This window comes from Musa acuminata, chromosome BXJ3-2, assembly GCF_036884655.1.
Source record: "Musa acuminata AAA Group cultivar baxijiao chromosome BXJ3-2, Cavendish_Baxijiao_AAA, whole genome shotgun sequence".
In the NCBI taxonomy this organism is placed as follows: domain Eukaryota; kingdom Viridiplantae; phylum Streptophyta; class Magnoliopsida; order Zingiberales; family Musaceae; genus Musa; species Musa acuminata.
Window position 1 is genome coordinate 29,098,654 of NC_088350.1, and position 16,141 is coordinate 29,114,794.

Consider the following 16,141-nt stretch of genomic DNA (forward strand, 5'->3'; position numbering starts at 1 on the left):
TTTTGTTCCGTCAGTTGTACTCACCATTTACTTTCCTGCTGCATCTAGTTTCTACATTTCCTAAGCTTAATGATTTTTTTCATAAGCATTGAATAACATTTGAGGCACTATAGTAGTTACGTAGTGCTAAATCATGACCCTTCTATCTTCTTGTGTTCCTTGTTATCGTTGCTTCAAGTTTTAGAAGAGATCAATTTCTCGTGTTTGGGCTTGGCTTAGCCTCAAATTTACATTGCTTGACTTCAGAGTCGCTTTGAGCTCGAAGGTGACTTGAAGGGAGCCAAGGAGCCCAGGTCTTGGACTTGGAGGATATCAGGCCGGACTGGGTCAAGTGAAGGACATTATCATGGTGCGACCAATGTAGTTAGTAGCCTTTTCAAGTCACCGAGTAGGTGGATGGCGAGGTTTACTTACAGGCGAAAGCGTAATTATCCACGCAAATTAGTATTGGAGGTTGTCGATCAATCATCCAAAATCTCAATGATAGATGCGACAGCTCTGTTAAACAGAGAGTTAGATTTTGATAGATCGTCAGGTTAGGGAGAATGAATGTAAAGATAAAAAGGGGTAAGATGGAAGAGAGGAAGAGAGAGTTTTAGAGAGAGAGAGAGAGTGCAAGGCGGGGATCGGCTTTGCGTTTCCGATCTAATTTGATTATCTAAATCATTATAGATAACTACAAGCGAGGTAGTCATGTTGTAGTTATCTAAATCATTATCTAGCTTGTAGTTATGTCGTCATATTATTTGTGATATATAAACTGGTTTAACTAAATACTATTGGGCTTTTACTAAGCCCAGCATGAACTAACTAGGCCATCATCTTTATTCGTCGTTTGGGTTTGGCTCTCATGCTTTACAAGCAGAAAATTGTTTCGAGTTTCAGCTATTCACGAACATCACCCTGGACTTAGATCGTTGGTCGGTCCATATACGTCTTAATCGGATATAGACGCCATAAGGAAAACAACTGATAGAAGGGCGGACTTATAGATGGCGTGATGGGACTTGCAATTATAAAAACTATGCTTTGTGTTTGGGTGCATGCGTCCATGTGAAGAGATCAACTCCGACCAAAATGTGGATATCTAATTTGAATGGAATATATATCATAAACTAGTGCTAGAAAAGACATCTACGGGACATTGGAGCTTCTGACATTGAAATCTTAGCTTTTGTGTTTGTGTTTGTGCTCGTCATTGTGCACGTCTAGTGTAGCGTCCTCTGTTCTTTAGGAATGACAGTGTACTGGGGGTTTTCTGGATATATACCCCCTACTCAGCCCTTATTAAATCATCATGTTGGGGTACTTTTTAATTGGGTTTGAGACAGGTTTATATTCAACTTCAACTTGATCCAGGTTCTAGTAGGGTTAGCAAGTGTATTGCTCATTCTAATTCGTGTTAAATGATGGTATGATGATATATTGTTGTTTTAGTTTCGAATAAGGAAAATAGGTGGTTGAGTTGGATTTCGATATGGATTCTAGTCTTTAATCAAATTCGAGTTGACGTAGGGTATATCGACCATTGCCTTCATGGTATCTGGGAGGCTCACGTGTCTTTTGGGGATTGTTTGGTCGTGAAGTACCATGTTTGTTTTGGTCAACTCCAGAACCGTAATCCAGGCTAGAAGTCCACTGTCCAAGAGATGTGGCTGATCATATATCGGCCCCTTCAAAGAAGTGATGTTCTCTTTACCAGCCTAATCAGCAAGGTATTGGAGACGCCACTTGCAAGTATCTCATTTACCATCATGCTTCGGTTGGGCCTCGTCTGCTTGATGGCATCACGGCCGACGCATTTGCTATGGTGTTAAAAGTCCACATTGCTTCCAAACCTCCACTAATTTTGACCCTTTAACGGATGGATAGATTGTGCTAGCTGGTAGACGTCGACATTTCAGTCCATCAGACGAGCACTACTGATCACATGTTCTCCACCAATCGACGAATAGTTCTATAGTGGGATGGTCTGATTGTGCCTTTCCCGTGGCTCGGTCAACTGCCCTGCCCTCTTTGAATATCATTCGACACACAAAGATATTCTTTAACGGCGTCGATTTGATTGGATGTTATTATAAACATAAGATCCGATTGATTCCTTGTGCTCTACCACCAAAGTGTATGCACCACCTAGTGGCTGTAATCAGTTATCAATCTCCAGTCAGCAGCAGTTCCTTGCTGCCGCTGATGTTCATTGTGATGATCCGAATGTTGCACTTTCATTTTTGTATATCTTTTGGGCATTCTAGAAATCCATCATAGTATTTTATCGGAGGGGCGAGGATCATTAGAGAGGCTATGGCGTCACAATCTAAATCCGAAGGTTTCATTGATCAAAACGCTGAAAAATAGTAATAATAAGGTCTTCTTTTAGGTTAAATGTATGACTCATATACATCGTAAACTTAAATTAGATGGTCATCGGGATGCAGATTAGATCCCATCGTCGTTCATACTACGCGAGTGTCTTGTTGCTCTTGTATCGTATCATACCTCACCAGTCGCTTGGAACCACATGGGCGAGATAAGTCAACTCAAAATATCTATTTTGGGTGGAAACTTGCTCATATCATCACAGGCCTCAGTCCAAATCCCATTTGGGACTACTTTTTAGATATGATATGCTTGCCTAGGAAGCCACTTTGTGAAGCACACTCTAAGATTTGGTCGCATGTTGACTTTGTCCAAGGAAGTATAATGAAATCGAAGATCATTTGAGCCATGTGATGTTGCTGCCTGTGATTCCACTTTCACAAGTAGACTTGATCAGAATGTGGCTGACATAAATATTCTAGCGTCTGACTTTTGAAAACTCTTCCTCTTTCGTAGTAATTTAATTGAAGTCAACCTTCCATTGATGCCGCCGCCCACTTCAGATGGGTTCATTATTAGGGAATTATTTCTAGTGTTGTTTTGCTTATCCTTCTAGGGATTAGGGTTGCTCACTTCCCGTTAGCCTCCATTCTGCAGGGCAGCTTTGCCGACCAATGGATGAAGTGGGAGGTGTTTGAGTGGCCACTTCCTCCCCTTTCCAATTATGTCCTTTAATGACACAAAAGTTCGAATAAGGTTGAGGGACTTCAACTATAACTCCGTGTCTATAAAGAAGACTAGCATGGGATATCAGTGTCGACATTAGATTATGCAATTTTGAGAATGGACCGTGATTGGTGAGGTTTCGGGAGAATGACTTAATCTAACCTTTGACTGCCAACCAGCAGATGCTGGTGTCTTTTCTTGTTTGTCGGATGGTGCTGTATGATTTACCATCATCTCTTTCGTCACACTCCTCCGTGGTCTTCAGCAGACGATGTTGAGGCAGATAATTTACTTTAGTCAAAAGTATCATCATATTCTTGATGAGTTGACGTCTGACATCCCAAGAGTGTCTGGACTATAAGATGGATGGGTTTGTGTGTCATATAGTATTCATATGGGCGACGACAACTATAATAAAAATAGCCACGATATATTCTTTCTTTACTCTTCCGAGGCGTGACGTGAGTTATACTGAAAGAAGCAGCCACAACATTCGACAGTAAAAAAGTATTGCGTATGACAGTATGCTAAAGCATATGCAATGCAATTTGAATATTGAGAATACTTAATTACATATAAGCTGCACAATCCAATATGAACCACTGATAGCTAATGCATTGGGTTTAAATATAAAATTTATAGTTGAGACACCTCAAAACTCAAAAACTCTTAATGAATACGACAACTTATCATCTTTTAAATTTTAGATATTTGGTCTTTTCAGGTTCTATCAACCTCTTCACCTAGTTGTGTATCTAAAGTATTACATGAGCTTTTTTATTTATAAAGGAGTAAACTCAAGTATTTGATTTCAATTATGATAAAAACTTTTATTTCTATTAAGACTCCTAAACAATCTTATCTAATCACAAAATTTATTTTATATTCTAACTTCCTCTCATAAATTAAATTTTATAAAAAAAATATTATGAAAAGCCTTAAAACTTGATGTAATCTCCTTTGATGTTATTGCTATACGTAGTATTCTTTTGACTATCTAAATTTTGAATTACATAATCTATAATAGTCATCATATGCTCAATTTATCTTAATTGATTGATAAATTGTAAAACTTTGATTTGTTTAGAGTAGTAGATTTTTTGAACCAACCTTTAAATCTGAAATTAGTTTGATCAACATAATCATCTCCACATATATCTTACTTTCTTATCATAGAATATTCATTTGTCTTTAACCGTTATCTTAAATAATAATGATCTTTATATCAACACTAACATCTTCCTCTGTATGTTAAATAGTCGGTTGTGTATTTTTGTCTATCTCATAAGGAGGTAAAAATACTTTTATACTTTTGATAAAAATAAAATTATCTGTTCTGATAAATTATAAAACTCATTTATTTAAAATTATCAAATTTCTTGAATCGTTTTTCAAATACGAAATTAATCTGATCAATATGATCATCTGCACATATATCTAACTTATCATAGAAAATTTATCAACTTTTGGATCTTGAACAATAATGATCTTTATATCAACATTAACAACATCCTCCTTTGTACCTTTGATAGTTGGCTTTGTAATTTTTTCTTTTCTTATGGGGAGGTAAAAATACTTTTATGTTTTCATGAAAAGAAAATTATTTGCTCCAACAAAATTAATATTATCCATATCGTAATTTGATTTTGTTTTTGCAAGATCTCAATTTAGTCTCTTTTAATTTTGTATCATTTATCTTTGATTTAGCTTAAGTTATTAGATTGTTAAATAGATTCAAATATATATTATCTAACTCGATATTTATCAATATCAAATGATTCTCTTAATCTTTTTCTAATCTCCTCACATTTGAATATCTTTTTAACAATCTCTTATTATCCATACGTCTCAATCATTAGATAGGTGGTCCGACTAACTCCATCCATAAGCTTGATTGTTTGGTGTAGTTAACTTTATTCGCATTGCAAACTTGAGTTAGTTATCATCTTATGAACTTTGGCTCTGCAAACTTGATTAGTCTAAATAATTTTAGTCAGGATAAACATATATCAAGTCGGACATCAATTCAACTTAAAAGTTTAAGTTATTAGACCATAGGTTAGACTCAAATATATATCATTCGATTCTCTTGATATTTATCAATGTGAGATTATTTTTTGTTCTTTTTTAATTAATTCTCACACATGAATATCTTCTAACATTTTCATATAACGTTAAAGGATATTTATCTCTTTCATAAATATATTTTAAAATCAACCAGACTTGTCTTCCTATCTTAGTTCTAAAAATTTAGAAAAGAATGCTCTCATCTTGATTGAAAGATAAACTTTAATGCTCTTTTATCTCTCTCTTTTTATTAAAAACTAATTGTTCTTGAGAGTAACTAAGTCTCTTTCATTTGTCACATCTTTAAAATCATCTAAAATATATTTTTTAAAATATTTTTATCTAAGAAAAGTTTTCATCATAATTTTTATCTCTTGTAATCTTTTATATCAAATCTAAGTAATAACATGATCCAAAATAACTTATAAAAGCCATCACCCATATTTTCAATTTTTTCTTTTGAAAGTGATTAAAATTTTAATTTGTCGATCCTTCTCTATTAATTAATTAGCATTGTGATAATCTCTTTCATTGACCATCTTTCTTTTGCTATAATATAATAAGTTGATTAACTTTTTTCATCTCGGTATCTCTTCTTATTTGATAGTTATTGATCTATTTATCATTGATGTAATGAGTAATTCTTTTCTCTTTAGGATTTTTTCTCTATTTATAGTTTTTCTCTTCTTGGATTTTCTCTCTCTAATAGAAGTGTTTTCTCTCTATAGATCTATTTATTTCTCTAAAAATATTTATTTTTCTCTTTAATAAGACTCAATTAGGATCCTGGACAAGAAAAAATAAATACTCCTAAAACATTTCTCTTTCTACAATCTCTTGGCTCTTGCGCCTCTTGAATTATTCACTCTTTTGATTTATCTCTTTAAGGGTTAATTATAGATTATCTCTTATAGTTAGGCATCCTGATCCGTAGATTTTTCTTAGATAAAAATATTTCTTAAGGATCGGGATGCTAAAAAGAACTTATAGTTAGTTCTTTAAATTGTACCTCGTCTCTTCTCGTGATTTTGTAATATCTTTATGAGTAACTCAAAATCTCTATATGTTATATCTTTAAAGCATCCATACCTTCAATTTTTTTTTTTTTTTTGAAAGTGATCAAACTTTCAATCTGTCGATTTTTTTAATCAAATAATCAACATCGTGATGTTCTCTTTTGTTGATCATCTTTTTGTTATTGCAATCTAATATGTTAGTTATTATTTTGAAATCGGTATCTTTTCTCTTATTTGATGGTTGTCACGATCAGATCTACTCCACATTGATGTTGTGAATGATTCTTCTCTCCAGAATTTTTTTTCTCCTCAAATCATCTCTCTCTATAGTTTCTTTTATTGGATTTTTTTTCTTTCTACTAATTTTCTCTTTAATAGTAGTGTTTTTTCTTTATAGGTCTATTTCTTTCTCTAACATATCTGTTTTTCTCTCTAATAGAACTCTATACGAGATAAGATAGATACTCATAGCACCTATATTTATCTCGGTAATCTCTTGGCTCCCACACTTCTTTCTTAGGGTGGATTTCTCTCTCTCTCTTGATCTATCTCTTTATAAGTTCTAACTTAATCTTCAGGATCAAACATGTTCTAATATCATGTTATAAATAGAAAAACTTTGATACTAAGTTAGAAAATCTCTCGAAAAAAAATGGTGAACATAAAAAAATCAAAGAGGAGTGACAAAAGCATTACATGAGTGTGTGCCTAAAGCATTACATGAGTTTTTTTTCTTTATTTATATAGGGGTAAATTCAAAACTTTGACTTCTACTACGAGAACTCTTATTTTGATTGAGACTCAAACAATTTTATCTAGTGACAAAATATGATTTATATTCTAATTTCCTCCCATAAATTAAATTTTATAAAAAAATATTATGAAAAACCTTGAAGCTTGATGTAATCTCCTTTGATGTTCTTACTATATATAATGTTTTCTTGAATATATGAATTTTGAGTTATAAAATCCATAATAGTCATCCATGTGCTCGATCTATCTTAATTGCCCTGATAGATTATAAAACTTTGTGATTTGGTTAGAATTGTTAGATTTCTTGAACCAATCTTCAAATACAGAATCTATCTGATCAACATAATCATTTGCATATATATATGACTTATCATGGAATATTCATCTATCTTTATAGCTTTTGGATCTTAAATAACAATGATCTTCATATCAGTATTAATAGCATCTTCTTATGTATCTTTAATGGTTAGCTTTATAACTTTTTTCTTTTTCATAGTTAGGTAAAGATATTTTATGCTTTCGATGAAAATAAGATCATCTGTTGTGATAAATTGTAAAACTCTGATCTGTTTAAAATTGTCAAATTTCTTCAATCATTCTTCAAATACGAAATTAATCTAATCAATATTATCATTTGCATATATATATATATATATATATATATATATATATATATATATATATATATATATATATATATATATATATATATATATATATATATATATATATATATATATATATATATATATATATATATATCTAACAACCTTATCGTAGAATATCCATTAGCTTCTAGATCTTCATATCAGCATTAACAACATCTTCCTCTCTATCTTCAATAGTTGCTTGTGAAAATTTTTCTTTCTCATAGTGATTTAAAAATATTTTCATGCTTTCAATAAAAATAAAATCATCTATTCCAACATAATTAATATTATCCATTTTGTAGTCTAAATATTGTTTTTACAAGATCTTAGTATATTTAATCTCAGGAATCTCTAACATGTTTCATGATATCTCTTTTTCATTTTCACTTGATAAAAGATAATTAGTCACTTTTAATTTTGCATTATTTACTTCTGATTTATCTTAAGCTATTAGAATGTGGACTAGACTCAAATATATATTATTTGGCTCTCTTAATATTTATCAATGTGGGACTATTTTTTATTTTTTTAATCTCTCCTCACACATGAATATCTTTATAACATTCTTCCCCTAGTCAGCTTAATCATTGGGCATGTAGTGCGGCCAACTTAATTCACATTCTTAGCTTAGTAAGTGATATAGTTAACTCTATCTGCAATCGCAAACTTGATTGTTTTGTGCAATTAACTTTATCCATATCACAAACTTTACTTGGGTATCATCTTACATACCGTAGCTATGATATTAGATTAAAACTTTTATAATGACTACTATAAAAGTTTAGCTATTGGATTGTGGGTTTTACTCAAATATATATCATCCGGCTCTCTTGATATTTTCCAATGTGTGACTATTCTCTTAGTCCTTTTTTTTCCAATTAATCCTCACATATGAATATTTTCTAACATTTTCAAATGATGTAGAAGGATATATACCTCTTTCATAAATATATTCTAAAATCAACTAGACTTCTTTGCCTATCTTAGCTCCAGAAATTCATAAAATAATGCTTTTATCTAGTATTCATTGAGAGATAAACTTCAATGTTTTTTATCTCCCTCTCGGTTAAACACCAGCTACAATTATTCTTTCTGTCATCCATCACATTTTTAAAATCATACAAGATAATTTGTTTTAAACATTTCGATCCGAGAAAAGTTTTCATTATAATTATTCATCTCTAGTAATTTTTTCTATCAAATCTAAGTAATAATGAGATCCAAAATAATCGATAAAAGTCATCATTCATACCTTTAATTTTTCTTTTGAAAGTGATCAAACTTTCAATATGTCGATCTTTCTCTATCAACTAATCATCATCGTGATACTCTTTCGTTGATCATCCTTCTTTTGCTATAATTAAATATGATTGTTTTTATCTCGATATCTCCTCTTATTTATTGATTATCATGATCAAATATGCTCTTCATTGATGTTGTGAGTAATATTCTCTTTCTAGGATTTTTTTCTCTCTCCTTAAATTTTCTCTCTTTATAGTTTTTTCCTCCTTGGATTTTCTCTCTTTATTATTTCTCTCTAACAATAGTATTTTCTTTTTATAGATCTATTTCTTTGTCTAATATACCTATGTTTCTCTCTAATGTGACTCAAATAAGTCTCTCAACAATATAAGATAGATACTTGTAGTATTTATTTTTCTCTCGGCACCTCTCCTAGGATGGAGTACTCTCTCTCTCTCTTGATCTATCGCTTCAAGTTTTAGCTTGACCTTCAAGATCAAACCCGCTCCAAAACCATGTTAGAAATTAAAAAAGCTCAAATATCATATTAAAAAATCTCTCAAAAAAGTCATGAACATGAAATCATAGAGGAGTCAGAATAGAGGAGACACTTCAAAACTCAAAAACTTATTAAATATGAAAACTTATCTTTCAAATTCTAGAGATATGACTTTTTAGATTTTATCTCATCTCTTCTAATTGTTTGTTCATGAGTTTTTTTATCTATAGAGGGATAAACTCAAGACTTTGACTTTAACTATGATAAGAAATCCTATTTTGACTAAGACTCCTAAATTAAAAATCCTATCTAATCATAAATTTTGATTTATATTCTCATAATTTTAAACAATAATTTATAACGTCATGGATTACGCACAATAGTTTGCCTCTATACTAACACCAAGATAATAGAAAATAGTGAAACCCATACTTATGGGGAGAAAATACAAAGCATATATGTGACTGTATTTTTATGCTTTTATGGATAATGTACTTCACGCAGAGAAGTTATATGATAGCATATTGGATGAATATTTGTCCTTGAACGTTATCAAGTTTGGTTTCAAGGAGTTTCAAAGGATTGTTAACTGTGTTCTATGAGGATAGGTTCCTGGATCATGTACTGGCACTTTATGCCGTAAGAAAACCTATTGGAGTCTGGTATGCAAGATAAAGTGAAGTATGATTGATTCAAGAAAAATCTATATAGCGGTTCTCAAGTCATTGGGATTCTTGTTATTGTTGTTTGATCGATGTGTTCATTCAGCAATGGGCTCCGCAGCAGAATAACATTTGACTTGGGACTGAATGGCTGCAGTTGTTTTATCACTTCTTTACATGGAAATAGTTATTTTTTCTAACCAGGACTGATGCTTTGTCAACCCGCCCTTTGTAATGGCTATTTGGATAAAAACAGAATATTTTGAGCCTTGTTCTGCTTATAGCGTAAATGATGGGGGTGACGGACCTACAAAAGGCTTGTATGTGGCGCCCACAAATAGGACTGAGTGGAAAGAGTGGGGGTGACGGACCTGCCACTACTTTCTCCGGTTGTAAAGAAAGCAGTCCTGGTGCTTATTTTGAGATAGATGAGATTGAACGCGGAATGGTGACATATGGTAGATATTTATCTTGCTACTGGATCCATGTATCTAAAATGGCTGCGGTCGGTGAAGATTAGATGAGATATGATCACCAATTCATTGCTTTGCAATTAGGTGGATTTGATTGCTGATAACTAGAGATGTCAGCGGATAGCATTTCAACGAAAACAAAAAGAAAGAAATGCTGCGTGTAGTAGTTTGTGGGCACAATTGTTTTGATACCTACATGTATTGTAGTGATTGTGGCTCTGCGGACTACTGTAGAGAAGATGACAATTTATTAGGATGCGATGCATGAGAGAAGTATTCAGATCTTATTTTGATTTACAATTTAACCTGTAAATGCAGAATGAAACATTTCAAGATCATAGGCTAATTACATATTATGTTTTATAATTAATTATCTTTAATATTTCGATCTTTATACTCTCAAAACTTATATTGAAATCTTTATATTTATAAAAGTGAAATATTTAATCTCATTTTTTTTCACACTGTCGATTCTATTGATGGAAATATCGTACATACTTAGTGATAAATCAAAATGAAATAGAGTCAATATATGCTCAGTGGCAAACCCTATAGTATTTTCATTAGCAAAGTCGAGAGAAATGATATTAAATATTTTATTTTCATAAGTATAGATATCTCAATATAATTTTTAAAAGTATAGGGATCGAGATGCTATAGATAGTTAATTACATGAGATAATATATAATTAGCCCCAAGACCACTTATAAGGATGGATATATGTTGTAAGTGGTTTACTTGCGGATAATCAAATGTTAGTCAGCAAGCTTCCTATTGTAAACAGATCTATAGGTAGTTTGATTGTGGGCAACCAAATGCTCTCTAATTTTATATGAATGTGGATGTTCTGTCCAAAATATTCTCCTCCTTGATCCTCAATAGATGGTAACCCGGCCTTCAATCAACCTTTGAAAATACTTGTGTACCTTGAAGTTAATCAAACAAGTCGTTATTTTAGAAAATACTCGTTTTTTTTTTATCACATGATTTAATTGTCTAAAATTAATGTAAAGTCTCAATGTTACATTCATCTTTTTAACTAATACCGGATCACCCAATGATGAAATATTAAGCCAAATAAAATCCTTATTTAATAGTTCTTGTAATTGTTTTTTTAATTCCACTTACTTAAATGATATCATTACGTAGAGAGGCTTAGATATTGGGATTGTCCCAAGGACCAAATCAAAAGCAAAGTTACATTTGAAGGTAATCCAAGCAAGTCATCCTGAGATACATTAGGCAAGGAGATAAATTATGTCTAATACTAATATATGTGTGAGCGCAATCAGATTTTTGATATGATTTATATAATTAATATCTGCTTTACCTGGTAAGAAAAAGCTTACCTCTGATAGATAAGGTTATCTAACACGTTAAAATCTAATCAAAATAAATATTTGACACTGCTCAAGATGTACCCATCCTGAAGGGACCAGGATATGTTTAAGAGTGAGCTTCTTTCCTGGTATCTGGATCTCGAACCATTTGATTTTCCATTAAAAGTCTACTGAGCTGGTTGATAGTCTTAAGCTACTGAAGGTTTACATAGAAGTTAACTGGTTTCACCATCACCAAAGAGGGATAAAATTGCCATTCTGCGAGAGCTATGGACCGGCATCTGATTAGAATTGCTGGAATAAAATGTTGACCTGATCCCAAACCGTGGTAATGTAGTCGAAAGTGACTCATTTTCCTCTGAAAGTTTAAGATAAATCTAGCTTCAAACAATTAGATGTGTAATAACTGAAACGACCTTGTCCTAGATAATATAAGATCTTGTTTAACTTGCAATCGGATGTGACCTAACTTGCAATTATGTTAGAGATCGTATCAGTTCAAATCCATCAAGAATCTAGAATTGAATCGGATGTGACCTTACTGAAACGACAAGTTTATGGATCCATTCTAGATTTTCAGATTGTGATTGTGTTTACCGGATCTACACATTAAATGATAAGGTATATTCTGGCATCACTCTCGCAATTGCATTCAGCCACCACGTTAGAGTAGACGCAGCACCTCCAAGATTGATGTGGCCAATACAAGCATGCCGATGTGGCACCTCAAGTCTGTACGGGACAGTATATTACACTCATGTCGCCAACACAAATTCTTACGAGACAATCGACCATGCTTACATCATTCGAGACTATACGGTTCAACATGTAGTGTCGTGCCACTCAAGAAGGTGCGAAGCAACATGGTTCAATGCAAAGCCATGTAGGTTGGTTAGCACTTACGCAGAGTGCATGAGCCCGTTGCCTAGAGCATCGATGACCATTAATGAACCAAGTACGGTTGACTCTCGACTATGAGTATAAAAGCCGACCTCCTGCCAGCCCAAGGGGTTAGATCTCGGACACTCAAATCCATCCCATTAGTATCATATTAATTTAAGTGAGCGGTCGAGTCAGGATTTTCCCTCCCGACTTCGGCTTATGTGTCAACGAGGAAGGAAAAGCAATCCCCTAGCTCCACCTTGGATCGGCTCGGCAGATGTCCTACCGATCCGACTTGATGCTGACTCTCTCTAGCCATGAAGCCACGTTGATGACCTTGCGTACTCGGATCGGATCGAGTCGTGCTGATAATCGGCCACAGTGTGAAGTTGCACAATATTTTTCATTGATAAGGTCATTTACTCCTACAATGGTTGAATATAAGAACTAATGACTTATAAGTCCCTTGGGTCTCTCTTATCTTTAGAGGCATCTTTTGGAGCTCACGAGCTCTAAAAGGATAAAATCATGTGAGAACATCCATCGTTCAAAGTCGACAATTCCTTGCCTTCTTATGGGTCCATCTCGGATCAGCTCGGCAGATGTCCTCCTGACCTGACCTGACCTGATGCTGACTCTCTTCGGCTATGAAGCCACGTCGATGACCTTATGTACTCGAATCGGATCGAGTAATCAGCCACAGTGTGAAGTTGCACAATATTTTTCATTGATAATATAATTTACTCTTATATTAGTTGAGTATGAGAACCAATGGTTTAAAGGTCTCTCGAGTCTCTCTTATCTTTAGAGGTGCCTTTTGGAGCTCATGAGCTCTAAAAAGATAAAACCGTGTGGGTATGTCCATCGCCCAAAGTCGATAATTTCTTACGTTCTTAAGGGCCGCATCAATGGTTGATCGACCAAATGATCCTTTATTAGATTGGCGCTAGAAGGAAGGATTGAGGCTTGCATCTCGATCGAGCAAACCCGTTCCCGAGCTATGCACCTCGATTATGAGCCCTTAGCTCTTTTATAGGAGGGAGCATTGATAAGATCATTTAGTCCCACGATTGATTGATGAGTATGAGAATTAAGAATTCATAAGTTTGACGACCAATCTCATGCCAATAAAGTTTTTACTTTTGTTTGGATTGAGTTCTATTCAGTATCTACTTTGCTTTACCTCGATATGTGAAAAATAAAATGGAAGCCGACAACGAATATATTCGATCTAGCAGTGTGTTTCAGGTCCGCCATCTTGGGGAAGATAGATACTGGGCTCAAAAAGTTGATGTGATGTGTTTTAATTTAAGCCAAATCAATCATAATCCTTGTCTTTTGTTATGATTTAGATCCTCCTACTTGGTCCTTCAAAGGATTTACACAACTCCAAGACAGAGATGGAATGATTATTTAACCATTTCTCAAGTCAAAAATGGATCGTAAAGTTACGCAGATATATTAGTGATTTTCAGATTAATTTGTCATTATTTTTTATTGGTAGATATCTATCTTTCGATTTTTAAAAATTAATTTATGTCCCTATTGGGTGCCTGAAAATTTCATGGCATCTGATGGCGAGACTACTCTTTCTCTTCAAACTACAGTCCATAAGGTCTATAGGTCTACACTCTGAAGTTCTGTTTGGATGTTTATTTTTCTTTTCATCATAGTAATACTTTTTTCGTAGTTAAGTCTCCTAAATGGTAGCTTTTTTTGAGAAATTTTCTCCTTTTCCACACTAAATCGTTACATCCTACAGTGCAAATGGGAAGGAGGTAGTCCTAATAATTTCCAACAACGAAGGAAATATGTGGGGACTGATAAGAGACTGAGGCCTAACAATATTGGTGGTATGCTATTGGAATGCGGTTGGATGTAATTGAATAGAACTATGGACGTTGTCATTGGAGAGTCACAGGTCATAGAATGCATTGTACGTTTGTTCCTCTGATTTGCCTGTTAGATTATGCCATCATAATCAGTGACAAAAACTTCAAGATCATCGAGGCCATGTGATTAAGAAAAGCGAGGGTTACAGCAACCAGAGATGTGCTCGTCAAGGTAGGTGCACGGCCATTAATCGTCAAGGTCAACAAGCCGATCCCAACCTTCTTTTAGAGATCAAGTCAGACTGTAGCTTCAAGAGTTTGAGCGATCGGCCAACTCTCTTCGGGTAGGCCCATAGGAATTAATAAAGTGGTAAGAGGGAAAAAAGAGATATTTATGGATCAAGTGTTTCTTTTCTTTTTTTTTCTCTATGTTTCCGTTAAATAAAGAGGGGCAGTCAGAATTTTTCTTAGAAATAATGATGAAAATGGGGGTTATCAATGTCATAAATGCAGTTCTTGATCCTTTTTTTGTGGTGGGAATACAAGGCCAATGTAAGCATAGCACGTGTCTTAGCGCGAGGATATTTGAGCAGTCTGAACTTGATGTGAACATTATTCCTACGGATAATGCTACAATGATATCACGCTTCATGTTTTGTTGGAATTATTCCTACAACAAAATGAATAGATTATTCTAAAATGTTAGCATGTAGCTGATACAATTCTCGAAGCCATTTTAATGTGGGAAACCATTCGCACCAAGACAATGGCTTTAGTTAGCTTCTCGTTTGATCAGAATATAACAGATTGTTTGCATATTGATGGTGTGTTCATTTAGACAATAAGATATAGATTGATGTGACTAAAGTTAATTGATTTAGGTGTCCTTGTGTAGAATAAGGCCCCCCCCTTGTTGATGTTCTCATGGCGAAATTGGGAACCGCAGTTGGAATTACAATAATAACAATGATGTCATTATAACTTAAAATATCAGTTGGACTGATACATGCCGACTGATATTTATTGATCCGTGCAACTTAATAATGCATGGTATCGATCGTGTTGATATTGCTCCGACAGATATGTGTCTTGTTTATTACTATCACTATTACTATCCGAATGGTACCCATCATGCCACAGATAATTGAACCGATATTTAAAATCTTGATTGGCTATAGATTGCCGACTGAGAAAGCTCCTATTAACTGGGGAGCATAGTAATCGACTGTTGATGAGACTTGTGCTCTGAAAGGGGCTGCAGTACAGCATACTGTGTCTGGGAGGTCCACCGAGAGGTTTCGAGTGATCCACTATACCACACGCACACCACAAGGACGAGCTTGCCCTTCTCCACGTCGCTCTCCCCCCTCTCTTGACAATTTCCAATGGTCAAATGGAAAACCATCGGAACAGCCCTCCCTTCTTCTCGCACGTGCTCCCACCTCCCCGTAACGCGTCGTCCCTGGCCGAGAGGCCTTCTCAGTTGGTGCTTTGTAGCTTCTTTTCTCTTGTGGTTTCCTCAGCTCTCATCGTTTTCGTTGTTCGGTCACCGAGCGCTCTCGGTTCTTTTCCATCTACCATCACTCTTTTTGAGAGATAAAAACGTTAGGAACAAGTTCCAGTGAAGGAAATGGATTGAATGTATGCAAGAACAAGACATGATCCCCTCACTCTTCTATGCAT